The sequence below is a fragment of the Coregonus lavaretus genome (assembly GCF_964263955.1).
Source record: "Coregonus lavaretus genome assembly, chromosome: 14".
NCBI lineage: Eukaryota > Metazoa > Chordata > Actinopteri > Salmoniformes > Salmonidae > Coregonus > Coregonus lavaretus.
The window spans coordinates 23,390,516-23,409,080 of record NC_140001.1 but is presented as its reverse complement, the minus strand read 5'-3'; the positions used below and the strand labels follow the sequence as shown (position 1 = coordinate 23,409,080).

Sequence of the window (18,565 nt, the reverse complement as noted above, 5' to 3'; positions counted from 1 at the left end):
ATGTGCGAACAGTAAGTGGATATGTAATTTTGAATGTTTTCCTGTAAAGCCAGTCATCAGATGTGCTCGTTGACTTGAGGTTGATCGATTTGAAGGACACTCTAAAAAAGGGCTTTATACCCATTCAAGAAACAGTGGACACCAGTAAGTAAGCAGTTTCCCCTAAACCACAGCTTTGCTTGAGATGGTGAATGTTTTATGGATGCAGGTTAGCTTTATTTACGATAGTCTGTGGGAATAAAATAAATATTTTGCCCTGGAGGTACAAGTGAAGAGAATCATGAGTCATTGTTTATCTCAGTTGGAGCTGTGCTTTTCTTTATGAGGGGCTTATTTATTTATGTATTTATTTGGGGAGAGGACGAGTGGATGGGGTTATCTAATATTAATGAAATGCATTCCCCAATGCTTTAGTGGTCTTTGAGTGCTATGTATTCCCCCCTCACTATCCAGGCCTTGAAAATGTAATAATATTTTGGTGTGGGGAGTGAGAACAGCTTGTTTATTATTTTTATTACCATTGCATTTACACTGCAATTTCTATCCCTGGTTGGAAATAAATGGGTGAGGCACAGAAGTAATATGGACAAGCATGGCTATGTTTTCTAGCTGGAATAAAGAACAGAAATATTATATATTGTTGGGCTATGGTTTAATGTAATGTTTTATTACTTCATGTGAATCCATGTTTAATGTATACAACTAACATTATGTATGACATTTTATCCTCCATATCGAGTACAAAACCACATTTATATAAGCTAGCAATATACTGTGGCTGCTGTAGGAGTTAGCATTTGTCTTTCATTTTCGAAACAAAGATGTTAAACGATCATCATCATTGATTTTTGTCAGTGCTTACAGTGTATTCTCTGTGTTTATATTTCATATCATTCTACCACGCATAGCTGTGACAAAGAATTGAATTTGGCCTCTAGTTCATGATCCCTAATATGGTCTGTCTCCCTTATTGCTTGTCAGAGGAGCCTGCCTTGAGGAAGAGGAGGCTGTGCGTAAAGCTCGGCCTACGCGTAGCCACAAAAACTGCTGTGTGTGACATCCAGGGGAAGTCCGAGCACACCCCTGCACACTACACTTGTATCGGGTACTTGGACAGACCTACGGAAGGCAGAAGGAATATTGTTTTTATTGTCGTACTTTCTCCCTGACACCCATAGCATTGTATTTGTTTGGAAATGCAGTACCATGGCAAGATTCTCAGTAGGCTTTCATTGATTTCACATAATCTCCAATGAGCAGGATTCCTATTTTCCTTCTCAAAACGAACTTTGCCTGCAGCCTGCTAGAGGCACCTGCCTGGACATGAACAGTGCACAGCCTGCAAGTAGTAACTCTTCTGCTCTGATCATCCTCATTTCTGACATTGTTCATCAATCATATACAGTGCCTTCGGAAAGTATTCAGACCCTTTGACTGTTTTCACATTTTGTTACGTTACAGCTTTATTCAAAAATAATAATAATATCCTTTGTCAATCTACACGCAACACCCGATAATGACAAAGCAAAAACAGGTTTTTAGAAATGTTTGCTAATTTATATTTAAAAAAACAGAAATATCACATTTCCATAAGTATTCAGACCCTTTACCCAGTACTTTGTTGACGCACCTTTGGCAGCGAATACAGCATCAAGTCTTCTTGGGTATGACGCTACAAGCTTGGCACACCTGTATTTGGAGAGTTTCTCCCATTCTATAATATACCATTTTGCAGACGCTTTTATCCAAAGCGACTTACAGTCATGCGTGCATACATTTTTTGTGTACGGGTCGTCCCGGGGATCAAACCAACTACCTTGGCGTTACAAGCGCCGTGCTCTACCAGCTGAGCTACAGCTTCCGTCTGGCCACTCTACCATTCTTCTCTGCAGATCCTCTCAATCTCTGTCAGGTTGGATGGGGAGCATCGCTGAACAGTTATTTTCAGGTCTCTCCAGAGATGTTTGATCGGGTTCAAGTCCAGGCTCTGGCTGGGCCACTCAAGGACATTCAGAGACTTGTCCCGAAGCCACTCCTGCGTTGTCTTGGCTTTGTGCTTAGGGTCGTTTTCCTGTTGGAAGGTGAACCTTCGCCCCAGTCTGAGGTCCTGAGTGCTCTGGAGTAGGTTTTCATCAAGGATCTCTCTGTACTTTGCTCCGTTTATCTTTCCCTCGATCCTGACTAGTCTCTCAGTCCCTGCCGCTGAAAAACATCCCCATAGCTTGATGCTGCTACCACCATGCTTCACCGTAGGGATGATGCCAGGTTTCCTCCAGACGTGTCACTTGGCATTCAGGCCAAATAATTCAATCTTGATTTTATCAGACCAGAGAATCTTGTTTCTCATGGTCTGAGAGTCTTTAGGTGCCTTTTGGCAAACTCCAAGTGGGCAGTCATGTGCCTTTTACTGAGGTGTGGCTTCCGTCTGGCCACTCTACCATAAAGGCCAGATTGGTGGAGTGCTGCAGAGATGGTTGTCCTTCTAGAAGGTTCTCCCTTCTCCACAGAGGAACTCTAGAGTTCTGTCAGAGTGACCATCGGGTTCTTGGTCACCTCCCTGACCAAGGCCCTTCGCCCTTCCCCAGATCTGTGTCTCGACACAATTCTGTCTCGGAGCTCTACAGACAATTCCTTCAACCTCATGGCTTGGTTTTTGCTCTGACATGCGCTGTCAACTGTGGGACCTTATATAGACAGGTGTTTGCCTTTCCAAATCATGTCCAATCAATAGAATTTACCACAGGTGGACTCCAATCAACATCTCAAGGATGATCAATGGAAACAGGATGCACCTGAGCTCAATTTTCAGAGTCTCATAGCAAAGGGTCTGAATACTTATGTAAATAAGGTACTTCTGTTTTTTACTTTTAATAAATTTGCAAACATTTCTACAAACCTGTTTTCACTTTGTCATTATGGGGTATTGTGTTTAGATTGCTGAGGATTTGTATTTATTTAATCCACTTTAGAATAAGTCTGTAACGTAACAAAATGTGGAAGAAATCAAGGGTTCTGAATACTTTCCGAAGGCACTTTATGTGCTGTACTCTCATTAGTTATTTTATTGGTGGCAGGTAGCTTAGTGGGTAAGAGCGTTGTGCCAGTAACCGAAAGGTCACTGGTTCTAATCCCCGAGCCTACTAGGTGAAAAATCTGTCGATGTGCCCTTGAGCAAGGCACTTAACCCTAATTGCTCCTGTAAGTTGCTCTGGATAAGAGCGTCTGCTAAATGACTTTGAATTTGGAGTCTTTTCTCTAGTTCATTGTGATGATGTTGCTTATGAAATTAGGGGTACTTTTACATCTGAGTGGTGCGTGACTTTTGTTTCTACAGAGAGCTAAACAATTTGGGGATTTGGTACCGAATGAGGAAAGTCCATCCATCCACAGAAAGCTATGACTCAATGTCCAACACAACAAGGTACATACCAAGTTCATAATCATACTGTTATGACCAAATGAGCATTAACACCCTCTGTCTCAACTTGTAGTTGAAAAGGCCATGCCATTGTGTTGTTGTTTAGAGTATTTGGAAACGTTTGAGTCCCATTTTAAGATGTACACGTGTTTACCTTTTGGTAAATCTGTGATCCATTAGTCAGTCAATGTCTCTTGAGTGATGGGATCTATTACACACAAGTGATTGACACTTGTTCATACTCATACAGTACATGACCTCATGGCTGTGCCTGGTCTGAGAAAGCAGTGAGGGAGTACTGAAGCGAAAGGGAACCCAGACAGGATCCCCTGAATGGGAGCATGAGTTCAACAAGGGCTAAACTCCTGCTATTTGTGCTGTCCCAAGAGGGAGAGCTTGTTCGCTCTCTGACTGTGGTAGCAGGAGTGCTGTTGTACTGTGCAGACAAAGGGGAAGAAACGTAGCCTAGAGAGGCAGAGACAGCTGCAGAGGAAGGGAAGAGAGCGGCAGGCAGTGCAGAGAGCTCCACCATGCCATGCTGTTGCCGTACCATACCCCCATCCTCAGCTACTCTGTCTTCCCCTGCCTGGGGCCCACAGAGAAGGAGCAGGCCTTTGTACTGCAGCCAAATCCAACAGCTCAATTAGGTTGCCAGCTTGAAGTGCTTTGTCCTGGCATGTTAGAGGCTCGATGTAGAGTGCAGTGTGAAAACCAACCACTTCACAGCAGAGGTCAGACTGAGGGAGTGGTATTCAGAGGTGAGACACTGTTCATATGGCTACTCGGTGTGATAACAGAAAGTATCTAGTTTCAAAGGCAAGGTTTAAAGTGAGCAAACTATGGTTTGACAGAAGAGACCCAAAAACTAGAGTTGTGTGAATCACAAATATTTGGGGAGCAGATAGTTAATGTCTTGAAACGATCTAGAAAGCCTAGGCCGTATACCCACTCAACTGTTACCAGTAATCCTTAGCTCTTTTGAAGCAGACTTTCAAGTTGCTGAGGAGTTGGGGGTAAGAATAAATTGCACCTCGAAGCAACACACTTACACACCCCCTCCTGATGCCTGCTGCGATCACACACTCCTGTTTTTGTATTAACATTAAAATTCATGCCACAGTGTGAGAGCCTTGCTTTTAGTGCATTTCCATCAACATTGCACAAAAACACAGGAGCAAGAAGGTGGGCTGAAGAAGAAGCTCCCACTAGCCAAAGTAGACAATGCCATTTTATAAAGTCTATTTTGCTGTTCTCGTCTTGTTCGGCTGCTCCAGAGCCCTCATTATAGACAGATAAACAACTAACACTGAAAATGTGCACCCTTTCATTATACTGACCATCTTGTGCTACCATGCATTGTAATATGTGTTTATGAGGCATATAGGCTATGTTTGATTCAATTCAGTCAGTAACTGTTACCAAAATAAGTATTTCCATGTTTTCGAACTACTGCAGCAGTTAGTATGGTATCTGTCATTTCTGAAAACTTGGTTGCATCACTTGACCACTTTCCTTATCCATGTTCAGCATATGAGAATTCCCTCCTATGACCTACGCTGCCTTGGGGCTATCTATGACAGCTTTATGGCCTTTTAGGAATGGCACCTTAAATGTACAGTAAGTGCCTTTCACAGTCAGTGGAAAATATGTTTTAAATGCAGTCAATATTGTGTACATATTTTATGACCCTTGTAAATTTGAATGCTGGTGATTCCTTACATTTAAAGCTGTCAGCATCTAGGTTAAAGTTACCTAGGCCTTGTTTTGAATAACCTACGCCTGTAGCTAAACTGAAGAGCGATGTTGTTACAGATGTAGAATCTTAATTTGAGCCAGTTTGCTACAGCAGGAAAATAATCCTGCAGCAAAAGGAAATGTGAATTATTATGTGGATTATAATTTATGGATATTTTCGTAGGGGTTGATACCTTTTTTGTAAGGGAAAAGCAAGTCTGAAATTTCAAAGTGGAAATTATAAACTTTAGAAGCCTTTTTAAACCTCAAACACTTAGGAAAGTCCTCGTGCAACAGGATGATCAAATTAAGATCCTACATCAGTATGTACTTGTACCTTTTTCTGATCAAGTTTGTCTGGAACATCCTAACTTGCTGCCATGTCCCATTTAATTCATTTATTTGGCCTGATGTCAACCACTTCAGCTCTCTTTCCATCTTGAGAAGGGCCAGTCGGCCAGTTCCTGTCCCCTTTATGTGGAAAAGCTGTGACGTCCGGTCAGGCTTTTAATGCATCCACTACAGCTGCCCCCTCTCCTCTCCTCTCCTCTTTTCCAACGCTGCCATTTGTTCTCCTGATAAAACTGTCATTGCTGAGGCTGATATCTGACCTCTAGACAGACTGGTGGCATAAATTAGCCTTGTGCTAATATTGTCATGTCTTTTTTCCCCCACAGAATCAAGGTTTTTGTCATTTCTCTTAGAATAATAGCCTGGACACTTTTTAAATCAAATGGCATAGCGATAAAAATGTTGAGGCCAAGCATCTTTTCCACACTGTAACTGGACCATATTTTTATGATTTCGGTTTTCAAAACTGTTATTCAGGTCAGGCACTGTAATTGAAAGAAAAAAAAGTCTCAATCTCAATGCCAGGGTTGGCATGCATTCACTCTCCTCTAACTTTTATAATGTCCTTTCCTCTGCCTTTGACACTTTCCAAAGTGTTCCAGCTGTGTGTTGGCATTGTACCTGTCACCATTCCTCGCTGCCTAACCAACACTCTCCCTGTACCTGACTCTTGAGGGAGGCCATCATTGTCTGTGAGTGTGCTGTTTTGACAGAGCTCCCAGCCGTAATGTCACCGTCACACTTCTTGAAAGCACTCTTTTTCTTTACTTTGTGGAATCCTAAAAAAGTTGCAAATGTATCTCAAAATCAAGCAAATGGATGCAGAACTGTGCCACAAACGATAGAATCATCAAGTGAGATCTGATGCTCAGTGTGCTCAGAGATTCCTGTGAATTCAGGCAGCTATTCGTTTCAGCACCTGACACAAAGCTTAAAGGGAGATAATGATGGTTGAGAAAGCAGCCCTTGCAAATCAGGACTGTCTGCATGTTGAGGAAGGTGTGGAGATGTTGTCATGGAAGAGGCTGGATGAGTGTCAAAATATGAACTCCCAACTCCATCTATCACAGCTCAGACTCTTCACTGATATAATTTTTTATCCTTGTCTTGCCTGTCTGCAGACCACTACTTGTCTATCCACTGTCTAACAGATAGACAGCTTCATTTTCTTTTACCTCATTTCTATCTCACGACCACATTAAACAAATATCTAAAACCATAAATTGATATTGCGCACTAATGTAGGATTTTGACAGCTAATTGATCTTATCAAGCAATCATCAGTACCCTAGTTTTACTTAGAAAATTCTGACTTGAAAATGTAATGTGTGCCAGCTCAAAGTGAATCAGGTTTTTATGCATATGGCTTTTATGCATATGTGTTTGTGATTACATTCCGCATCGGTTTCAATGGACCAATGGGCTCCTGAGTGAAGTTGTAATTGTTTAAATCTTTCAGGCTATGTTCCCAGTTTTACAGTAATTTAATGAGGAACTACACTGTAATTAAATATTCAAATTAGGAACCAGTGTCAATATGGCTCTCGTTGCCTAGAATGATGATGAATTGTACTCAAAACTCCAGTGGCCAACATAATCTGAGCCCAACCGCTGCCGTTGATTACGTAGCAATACACTTGACATGTTTTTGTTTTAAGAATTAGACATGTAATTGATTTGCCATATGGTACCCTATAGCCAGTGCACCCAAATTATGTCTAGAAATCCCAGAATTTGGATTGACACAGTTCTTTGTGTTTTGTATGAATATGAACATGAAAAATCTTCGACCCCTTACTTGATACAGTGGGGGAAAAAAGTATTTAGTCAGCCACCAATTGTGCAGGTTCTCCCACTTAAAAAGATGAGAGAGGCCTGTAATTTTCATCATAGCTACACGTCAACAATGACGGACAAATTGAGAAAAGAAAATCCAGAAAATCACATTGTAGGATTTTTAATGAATTTATTTGCAAATTATGGTCGAAAATAAGTATTTGGTCACCTACAAACAAGCAAGATTTCTGGCTCTCACAGACCTGTAACTTCTTCTTTAAGAGGCTCCTCTGTCCTCCCCTCGTTACCTGTATTAATGGCACCTGTTTGAACTTGTTATCAGTATAAAAGTCACCTGTCCACAACCTCAAACAGTCACACTCCAAACTCCACTATGGCCAAGACCAAAGAGCTGTCAAAGGACACCAGAAACAAAATTGTAGACCTGCACCAGGCTGGGAAGACTGAATCTGCAATAGGTAAGCAGCTTGGTTTGAAGAAATCAAATGTGGGAGCAATTATTAGGAAATGGAAGACATACAAGACCACTGATAATATCCCTCGATCTGGGGCTCCACGCAAGATCTCACCCTGTGGGGTCAAAATGATCACAAGAACGGTGAGCAAAAATCCCAGAACCACACCTAGTGAATGACCTGCAGAGAGCTGGGACCAAAGTAACAAAGCCTACCATCAGTAACACACTACGCCGCCAGGGACTCAAATCCTGCAGTGCCAGACGTGTCCCCCTGCTTAAGCCAGTACATGTCCAGGCCCATCTGAAGTTTGCTAGAGTGCATTTGGATGATCCAGAAGAGGATTGGGAGAATGTCATATGGTCAGATGAAACCAAAATAGAACTTTTTGGTAAAAACTCAACTCGTCGTGTTTGGAGGACAAAGAATGCTGAGTTGAATCCAAAGAACACCATACCTACTGTGAAGCATGGGGGTGGAAACATCATGCTTTGGGGCTGTTTTTCTGCAAAGGGACCAGGACGACTGATCCGTGTAAAGGAAAGAATGAATGGGGCCATGTATCGTGAGATTTTGAGTGAAAACCTCCTTCCATCAGCAAGGGCATTGAAGATGAAACGTGGCTGGGTCTTTCAGCATGACAATGATCCCAAACACACCGCCCGGGCAACGAAGGAGTGGCTTCGTAAGAAGCATTTCAAGGTCCTGGAGTGGCCTAGCCAGTCTCCAGATCTCAACCCCATAGAAAATCTTTGGAGGGAGTTGAAAGTCTGTGTTGCCCAGCAACAGCCCCAAAACATCACTGCTCTAGAGGAGATCTGCATGGAGGAATGGGCCAAAATACCAGCAACAGTGTGTGAAAACCTTGTGAAGACTTACAGAAAACGTTTGACCTGTGTCATTGCCAACAAAGGGTATATAACAAAGTATTGAGAAACTTTTGTTATTGACCAAATAGTTATTTTCCACCATAAATTGCAAATAAATTCATAAAAAATCCTAAAATGTGATTTTCTGGATTTTTTTTTCTCATTTTGTCTGTCATAGTTGACGTGTACCTATGATGAAAATTACAGGCCTCTCACATCTTTTTACGTGGGCGAACTTGCACAATTGGTGGCTGACTAAATACTTTTTTTCCCCACTGTATACTTAGATTCTATGTTCTTTTATCATTCCATTGATCGATGAAGATCTGTGTTTGTAGCAGAATCAACTAAGCCCTATTCTATGGCAATGTCTGATCTTCCCTTGATTTCAGTCAGTGGCAACCCATAATTTCATTATAAAGTGCTTTGTTCTTATACCAAGAAAGATGCAATTTTGAGTGGAATAGTTTTCAAAGGCCGGCTAAACATATCTCCATTTTGACCTTATAAAATTGGTGATATTTGAGCAAATGGATGCTTTAAAATAGGTTCTCTCTGAATGCTTCATTTACATTTGTGTATCTCAATGGATCTGTTCATTGTTCTATGCTATATCATGAACCAAACCGCTCAAACGCATTTCTTCAAAAGAGCGTCTAAACAATCTCCCTTCAGTTTATCAGTGTTTGTGAAATGTCTCACAGCTTGGAGAGACGTGTCCCTTCCTTTTTCAGCATTGGAGTCAACCTTTGCAAGGTAAGGGAAGTCTTCATTAAATGTTGCAATCGGTTCCACAAGATTGATGCCAATGCCAACCTTTTAAAAATTCACCATTGGCTAGGATTTAACATGGCCAAATGCTGATGTAAATGAACAGGGGAAAAGTCGAACCTATCATGGCAAATAAATCTTAGTTGCAAACTTCAGCTCATAAATACCACAAACTGTCAGGGAGCTTGCTTTATTGCTTTTGATAGAAATTATTGCATTTATTTATCTCATCAAAAGAGATAAAACGTAAAATAGTGCAGTGTTGCCCTCAGAATATGCAGATACTGTCAGATATGTCATTAGTCTTGCATTTTGGAAATTAATTGTTCAGCCTCCTGAAGATGCATTGTCCTAACCACAAACAGAGCAAATGGGCAAACACACATAAACATACACATAATACACAACTACATTTTTCCAAAGTTAGTTTGCTTCTTTTATTTTCTGTCTAAAGAGCATTTGAGTTATTTGTTTGAATCCTTGTTACCCTAGCTAAGGCTATTCAAGTTTCCATTAGCATGATATTACATTCACACCTTGCTCAGCATTGCCCTACATTTGGACACACTGTAGATTATAGCTACATCAGATATGTTTCATTATGTTCGGGAGGAGCTCATTTAACTTCAAAGCATGTCCAATGTCACATTATGCAGTTATCCTGAAGCTGAGACATTTCTTGTGCTTGCTGTGGATTTATCGATCAGTGGGGGTCAGTCACAGGGTGTAATTCATGATAGCTTGATTGATGAGGATTGAAATCTTATAAAGTTTGTTAGCTCCAACTGCCCATGAAGTGCCTGCTTTTTTTTGTAGTACAAGCTTATAGTATGTTAAAACAGACAATTTATATTCCTTTAGCACTAACCAGCCCCTAATCCCAGACCCAAACCATTAAAGGTCTACCAAAGCCCCCGTGGCAGCTTTATTTTCACATTTCTCCATATCCAGCCCTCTTCTGTCAGGTGTGTCTTGTCCTGATCAGCGCTCTGTTTGATCTTGAAGGGAGTGGGGGTGTCGTTGTGGGGATGATGGGGTTGGAATAAGAAGATCCTGCCCCTGTGAATCCCTTCCCCTCCTTACATCGAATCCACGCCTTGGCATTCTTCTCCAGATCTCAGAGAAAATGTCACCTTCAATGTTGTGGTACACTCATCTGACATGGCATGGTGCTTTATCTCCTCCAGGAAATACCTGCAGCGCTCCCCACCAGCCCCTACAGGAGGAGCACCAGCAGGCCTGACTCAGAGAGCTCCAGTCTCTATACCATTTCAGCTAAACTGCATTTTTACTGCACCAAACTCAACAACGCATATAGGGAGTCTCATTGTGTAGACCCTCCTATGATATGGAAGGTGCACATTATACAGTCAGTATATGTGGTAAGGTGTCTTGCAAATGATCTGAACTGTATTCTACATTTGTTTAGCTCTGTCACTGTGCCGCAACTTGACCCACTGATAAGTTAAAGCTAGTGTTAAATTCCTCTCACTTCTAATCATTGCAGAATCAAGGTTTTTTCATCTTTCTAGCCGTATGTTGTTCTGAAAGTATTTAATCTCCACCAACGAGTAGATTGCTCCTTTGGTAATTGATCTATGCATACAGTATATGTCTATCTTTTTATCACAGACAGGTAAAGAGCTGTGTTTATCTGAAAGAGTGAACACTGCTTCCCAGAGGAGCTCAGCATTACACTCAAGAGAACGTTTAACGGCTGTCAAATATGATTCATCAAATGCCACGCTAACATTTACCTGCAGTTGTAGGAGAAATGCTCTTTTAGTAATAATAGAGTGGAAAGTGTACTGAAATTGATCTGGACTGGGCTTGGTTATAGAGTCAGAACTTGCTAAGACGCCGTAGTGGCTGGGGTGGTGCTGCTCCAGACGAGGTGTGTGGAGAGGAGATCAGGCAGGTTTTATCCAGCTGGAGAGAGACACCATGTGGTGAGGATTCCTCTTGTTCCACAGTGGAGAGATAGCGGGGCTGTGGCATGCAGTTATCATCTCAGTTGTCCTTGTCACACACTGACTGTCTCCTTACTTGTTTTTACAGATAGTCAGGCCTACCAGTCTGATATTATATGAGCTCACACAATTTCATTACATATAATTACTAATTTGGGGATTCCTTTTTTTCAGTGTTATTTAGAATGTTCATGTTATTGTTTCTATTATCTGCTACCTACCTTGGTCTATTCTGTGGCAGTCCATTTGAGTGACTATACGAACCATGGAGATTCAGTGCACTGCCAGCAATCATTCTTTATCAATAGAGGCTGTGCTCTATAATCGTACCAATGCCATTGGTGCCTGCTCTTCTATCTCCATGTCACAAAGCCTTTCTCTCTCTTTTAATCACTTTGTGGGGTTAATCCCAAAGTGGCATACTGTACAAAGGCTTTATCTTTCAGCCACACATAGTAGCCTTCCAGCCACACATTTAGATTGTGAGAGGCAGTATCTTTCCTCCTTCATTAACAGTGTGACGACCTGCAGACCAAGTGTGGGGTCGGAGCAGACGGTGGGTTTGTGTTAATTGTGAGCTGTGTGGTGTGGTGTGTTGACAGCTGGCCAGGTTCGAGTTGGTCTAAAACCATGTGCGCTCTGTCAGGGTTGTACAGGCGCCTTCTTTAGGATTGATGAATTGCCTGCTTTCTTGATTAAACCCTCCGTCACTTCCCAACTAAACAGAAACCCCAAACAAAAAAAAAAGAACGAGTCGAGGGGAGGAGAGGCAACATGTCTGGGGAATCTGTCATCTTCAGTCACATTATGTGCAGATGTGATGTGCAGACGCTTTGACATTTATTACCAGAATATTAAAAACTAATTCACATTGATTTTGCAACCTTCTCTCACTTGACAGTTCAAGCTCATTTTAACACAGATGGAGTTTTCACAACAGCCCCAACCTTTTCTTTATTTCACCAGTATCTCTTTGATCCAAGGCAAGTTTCTTTGCCAATTATTTCCTATACCATTGACAGGGGAGCAAGTTTTTCTTAGTGCATGTAATTATAATGAAATATGCATTTATGAAATGTGTTAGGAAATGTATTGTATTGTATTGTATCAAAATGCATCTTCAATGGTATATAGTATTATATTCATTTACATAATTAGAAGTACTGTTGTATTTCCCTTTGCTTTGCTTCACTAGATAACATAATAAGATGATGGTGTTTTGAATAGAGTTCATATACTATCTGCTTTATTGTGTATCCATGGAGCAGCATATCATATTCAGCAGACATCCTCATGATAAAAAGGTAAACTAATAAAAACTAAACATTAACATATCTATTGCGTTAATGATCTAACGTAATATGGAGTGCAATTATTTCCCAATTCATTAAAAGAAGTTCAATTAACAGACGGGAGACAGGTCATCCTTTGGAGGAGAGAGAAAAAAATGAAGATTCTAAATTAACTTGGGGTAGTGAAATGTCATGGCAAAAGGATGACAATGATTTTAGATTTTCCAGAAACGATATTAGAATCCTTATTAGACTATGTGCATCTGCTTTTAATTTGCTCCAAATAATTGAAAAATGCAATGGAGCTTTCCAATTAAAGCGCCACTTTACACTGTTTAATAATACCCTCATAATATTATATCTTATGAAATGACAGGTGAGTTGGTGTATGAATAAAACATAAAGCCCTGTAATAAGAGAGAAAAAAAAACGAGACAGTTGTTGGGGGGCTTTTAAATGCTCAACATAATTTGCATATATTAATCTCCTCTTTTCAGCCTTATCAAGCATTCCACTGTATTTGAAGTTAAAATAGTCGTGACAGGCAGGGGTATGCTTCATTTTCCCAAGGATTTATTACTTGTATAATTCTGGATCTTTAATAAGCCAATATGACTGATCCTCTGAGTTTTGTGGAATTCGGTTAATTGTTCCAGATGGTGCTCACTGATTATGCAAAATTACTTTATTTCTCCTCTTTTTCCCAACTACACAATTTTTTGATTGACTAACACAGAGACAAAAGATTATTTTTAGCCCAGCACTTTCATTAAGAGGCTTCTCATCAGGTTTCAAACAAAAGTTCCATCTTATCTCTCTCTGTGGTGCTCGGCTTGCTGGACTAGCCTATGCAGAGAGAGGAGTTTAGCCCCTGCTAATCTCCAACTCTAATCTCAACCCACCATGATGTATTTTAACAGCCTCTGCACTAGTGTGGCTATATTTTATAATAACAACATTCTTTAGGCTGAGGGATTAAAATACACAAACTCTGGCTACTGACACAAAAGTCATCAGCAAGTTCTTCTTATTCAATGGCTTAGCGGCACCTCTGGTGGTTGATTAAAACCCTAACCATTTTGGTGTTTTCTTCTCCTGTAAGGGTCCATACAAAGTTCACCTGGATTCTGTTTAGCATCAGCTAAATTGAGCAAAATTAATCTTGCATGGATATTTCATGGGGGGAGGTATTGGCAGATTTACTGCAGTGTTTTAATTTAGATGATACAAGATTTAAAGTATGCAATTCCTGTACAATAAAACTGTTCTAAATTTCTGAAACGAAGCCAAAGTGTTCGGGCTTGCGTCAAGTCATGAAAAACTGCAAAGCTTCTTTCTCTAAAACCCATTAATGATTTATTCTTATGGTCAGTGTGGAGAGAGAAGCAAGAGAGGGCTAAAAGCATGCTTACTCACACAGTGAAAATCCCCAAAAGCTAGCTCGTGGTCATTTTACCATTTTGGTTATTAATATCTTAAATATTACAACTCTTTTATTTTGTCAATTTTGCCTTGATAGCTAATTACAATTATTTATGTTTTGATCATCTGCTAACTGCAAAGGGCCATTGATTTAAGCATATTAATATATTTCCCAATACATTATTTGAATGCAGTGTTTCAGAACCCCAATATAGACTCAAATAAGTGACTTTGAATAGCTTTGCATTTGCAGGCCTGACTGGACTCTGAAGTCACATTCCTCATTGCTCTCTATTCTTTCCTGGGATAAAAGCAGTGCTCCATTATTCTCAGTGGCCAGACATGGATACCATCAGTGGATGGCCTGTCACAGCTCGCTCATTCCCTCCATGTACAGCAGGGTTTGTTATCACACATCTAATTAGAACTTGATAAAAAATATTTCCATGGAATCCAGTCATTAAATGTAGTTTAAGGAGATGTATATGTCTTAAATATCTTTTAATGGCTCTGCTGACTTGTTAAGTTTGTAATTAATGATGTCCTAAATCATCCTGTAGTGTGATTTAAAAAGCACAATGAAATTTTGGAAATGAAGTCGTGTTGGAAATGGCATCTGGGGATATAAATAGTTCTGCTCAGACTGGTTCTCTACGAGGAGCTATGAAGTATGCTTTAGAAATGTTCATACCGCCCCAACAGATCCACAGATGATGCAATCTCTATTGCACTCCACACTGCCCTTTCCCACCTGGACAAGAGGAACACCTACGTGAGAATGCTATTCATTGACTACAGCTCAGCATTTAACACCATATTGTCATCAAAGATCATCACTAAACTAAGGACCCTGGGATTAAACACCTCCCTCTGCAACTGGATCCTGGACTTCCTGACGGGCCGCCCCCAGGTGGTAAGGGTAGGTAACAACACATCTGCCATGCTGATCCTCAACACGGGGGCCCCTCAGGGGTGCGTGGTCAGTCCCCTCATGTACTCCCTGTTCACCCATGACTGCATGGCCAGGCACGACTCCAACACCATCATTAAGTTTGCCGACGACACAACAGTGGTAGGCCTGATCACCGACAACGATGAGACAGCCTATAGGGAGGAGGTCAGAGACCTGGCCGTGTGGTGCCAGGATAACAACCTCTCCCTCAATGTGATCAAGACAAAGGAGATGATTGTGGACTACAGGAAAAAAAAAGAGGACTGAGCACGCCCCCATTCTCATCGACGTGGCTGTAGTGGAACAGGTTGAGAGCTTCAAGTTTCTTGGTGTCCACATCACCAACAAACTATCATGGTCCAAACACTCAAGACAGTCGTGAAGAGGGCACGACAAAGCCTATTCCCCCTCAGGAGACTGAAAAGATTTGACATGGGTCCTCAGATCCTCAAAAAGTTATATAGCTGTACGATCGAGAGCATCCTGACTGTTTACAGCACCGCCTGGTATGGCAACTGCTCGGCTTCCGACCGCAAGGCACTACAGAGGGTAGTGCATACGGCCCAGTACATCACTGGGGCCAAGCTTCCTGCCATCCAGGACCTCTATACCAGGCAGTGTCAGAGGAAGGCCCTAAAAATTGTCAAAGACTCCAGCCAAGTCTAGGTCCAAAAGGCTTCTTAACAGCTTCTACCCCCATGCCATAAGACTCCTGAACAGTTTATCATGGCTACCCTGACTATTTGCATTGTCCTTACTGAAGAGCTCATTGACTTTCAACGTGACACCGTCATAGGTTGCCACCTTTCCAACAAGTATGTTTGTCAAATTTCTGCCCTGCTAGAGCTGTCCCGGTCAACTGTAAGTGCTGTTATAGTGAAGTGGAAACGTCTAGGAGCTACAACAGCTCAGCCACGATGTGATAGGCCACACAAGCTCAAATAATGTGACTGCCGAGTGCTGAAGTGTGTAGCGCATAAAAAATGTATATCCTCGGTTGCACCACTCACTACCGAGTTCCAAACTGCCTCTGAAAGCAACGTCAGCACAAGAACTGTTCATTGGGAGATTCATGAAATGGGTTTCCATGGCCAAGCAGCCGAATACAAGCCTAAGATCACCATGCGCAATGGCAAGGGTCAGCTGGAGTGGCGTAAAAGTCACCGCCATTGGACTCTGGAGCAGTGGAAATGCGTTCTCTGGAGTGAGGAATCACGCTTCACCATCTGGAAGGCCGACGGATGAATTTGGGTTTGGCGGATGCCAGGAGAACGCTACCTGCCCCAATGCATAGTGCCAATTGTAAAGTTTGGTGGAGGAGGAATAATGGTCTGGGGCTGTTTTTAATGGTTCAGGCTAGGCCCCTTAGTTCCAGTGAAGGGAAATCTTAACGCTACAGCATACAATGACATTCTAGACGATTCTGTGCTTCCAACTTTGTGGCTACAGTTTGGGGAAGCCCCTTTCCTGTTTCAGCATGACAATGCCCCATTGCACAAAGCGAGGTCCATACAGAAATGGTTTGTCGAGATCGGTGCGGAAGAACTTGACTGGCCTGCACAGAGACTTGACCTCAACCCCATCAAACACCTTTGGGATGAATTGGAACGCCGACTGCGAGCCAGGCCTAATCGCCCAACATCAGTGCCCGACCTCACTAATGCTCTTGTGGCTGAATGGAAGCAAGTCCCAGCAGCAATGTTCCAACATCTAGTGGAAAGCTTTCCCAGAAGAGTGGAGGCTGTTATAGCAGCAAAGGGGGAACCAACTCCTTATTAATGCCCATGATTCTGGAATGAGATGTTCGATGAGCAGGTGTCCACATACTTTTGGTCATATAGTGTACCTTTAAAAAAAAGATAGGGGCGTGGATCAGAAAACCAGTCAGTGTCTGGTGTGACCACCATTTGCCTCATGCAGCGTGACACATCTCGTTCACATAGACTTGATCAGGCTGTTGATTGTGGCCTGTGGAATGTTGTCCCACTCCTCTTCAATGGCTGTGCGAAGTTGCTGGATATTGGCAGGAAATGGAATACGCTGTCGTACATGTCAATCCAGAGCATCCGAAACATGCTCAATGGGTGACATGTCTGGTGAGTATGCAAGCCATGGAAGAACTGGGACATTTTCAGCTTTCAGGAATTGTGTACAGATCCTTCCAACATGGGGCCGTGCTTTATCATGCTGAAACATGAGGTGATGGCTGCTGATGAATGGCATAACAATGGGCCTCAGGATCTCATCACGGTATCTCTGTACGTTGAAATTGCCATCGATAAAATGCAATCATACACGCTGTCTGCCATCTGCCTGGTACAGTTGAAACCGGGAGAAGAGCCCACTTCTCCATCGTGTCAGTGGCCATCAAAGGTGAGCATTTGCCCTCTGAAGTCGGTTACGACGCCAAACTGCAGTCAGGTCAAGACCCTGGTGAGGACGACGAGCACACAGATGAGCTTCCCTGAGACGGTTTCTGACAGTTTGTGCAGAAATTCTTCAGTTGTGCAAACCAGGGTGGCTGGTCTCAGACGATCCCGCAGGTGAAGAAGCTGGATGATGAGGTCCTGGGCTGGTGTGGTTACACGTGGTCTCCGGTTGTGAGGCCGGTTGGACATACTGCCAAATTCTCTAAAACGATGTTGGAGGCGGCTCAATTCTCTGGCAACAGCTTTAGTACACATTCCTGCAGTCAGCATAGCAATTGCACGTTCACAATTTGAGACATCTGTGGCATTGTGTTGTGTGACAAAACTGCACATTTTAGAGTGGCCTTTTATTGTCCCCAGAACAAGGTGCATCTGTATAATGATCATGCTGTTTAATCAGCTTCTTGATATGCCAAATCTGTCAGATGGATGGATTATCTTGACAAAGGAGAAATGCTCACTGATAGGGATGTAAACAAATTTGTGCACAGAATTAGAGAAAAATAATATTTTTGTGAGTATGGAACATTTCTGGGACCAACACTTTACATGAAACATGGGACCAACACTTTACATGTTGCGTTCATATTTTTGTTCAGTATACTTTGGACTTTTCATTGTAACATTTCAACTGAATCAACTGTTTTGTATCCCCAACACAAAACACTACAGGCCTCACCTCACCCACATACGGTATACTGACCTACACAGTGACGTGTACAAACATACTCTGATGTGTCAACCTATCCAAAAGGCCTTAACTAATAACCATCACCTGTTTCACCAGGAGAGTAACTGTGTGCTTATTAGCATAATGAATGACAAATGCCGTGGCGTCATTGGTGGATTGGTTTAGGGGGATGATGAATTGGTTGAGGCCCAGGTTAGTGGCTGCCAAGGAGGCCTCTCTGGCTGTCATCCCTCCTGCTTCCCCACTGGCACCGCTCATTACTCACCATGTGTGGTGCCACTTTACATTGCCTGGTACTGTGAGCATGGAAAACATAATAATGCCACCAACAACCTTGCAGGGCCTGCTGCTCTGCCCACAGTCCAGAGGGCAAGGCGCTCGGAGAGGGCTAGGAGCCAGGGGGGAGCAGAGAAG

General features: G+C 42.2%; 1 pseudogene across 1 annotated transcript in view; it reads left to right on the top strand.

Moving 5' to 3' along the window:
* Positions 1–18,565, top strand: part of LOC311141081 (multivesicular body subunit 12B-like) — a 49,981-nt pseudogene that overhangs the window by 9,551 nt on the left and 21,865 nt on the right. The window contains exons 3-7 of the transcript in view: positions 54–144; positions 982–1,105; positions 3,335–3,421; positions 10,583–10,750; positions 11,882–11,921. The product of the transcript in view is annotated as a multivesicular body subunit 12B-like (transcript). The remainder of the gene's footprint in view (positions 1–53; positions 145–981; positions 1,106–3,334; positions 3,422–10,582; positions 10,751–11,881; positions 11,922–18,565) is intronic.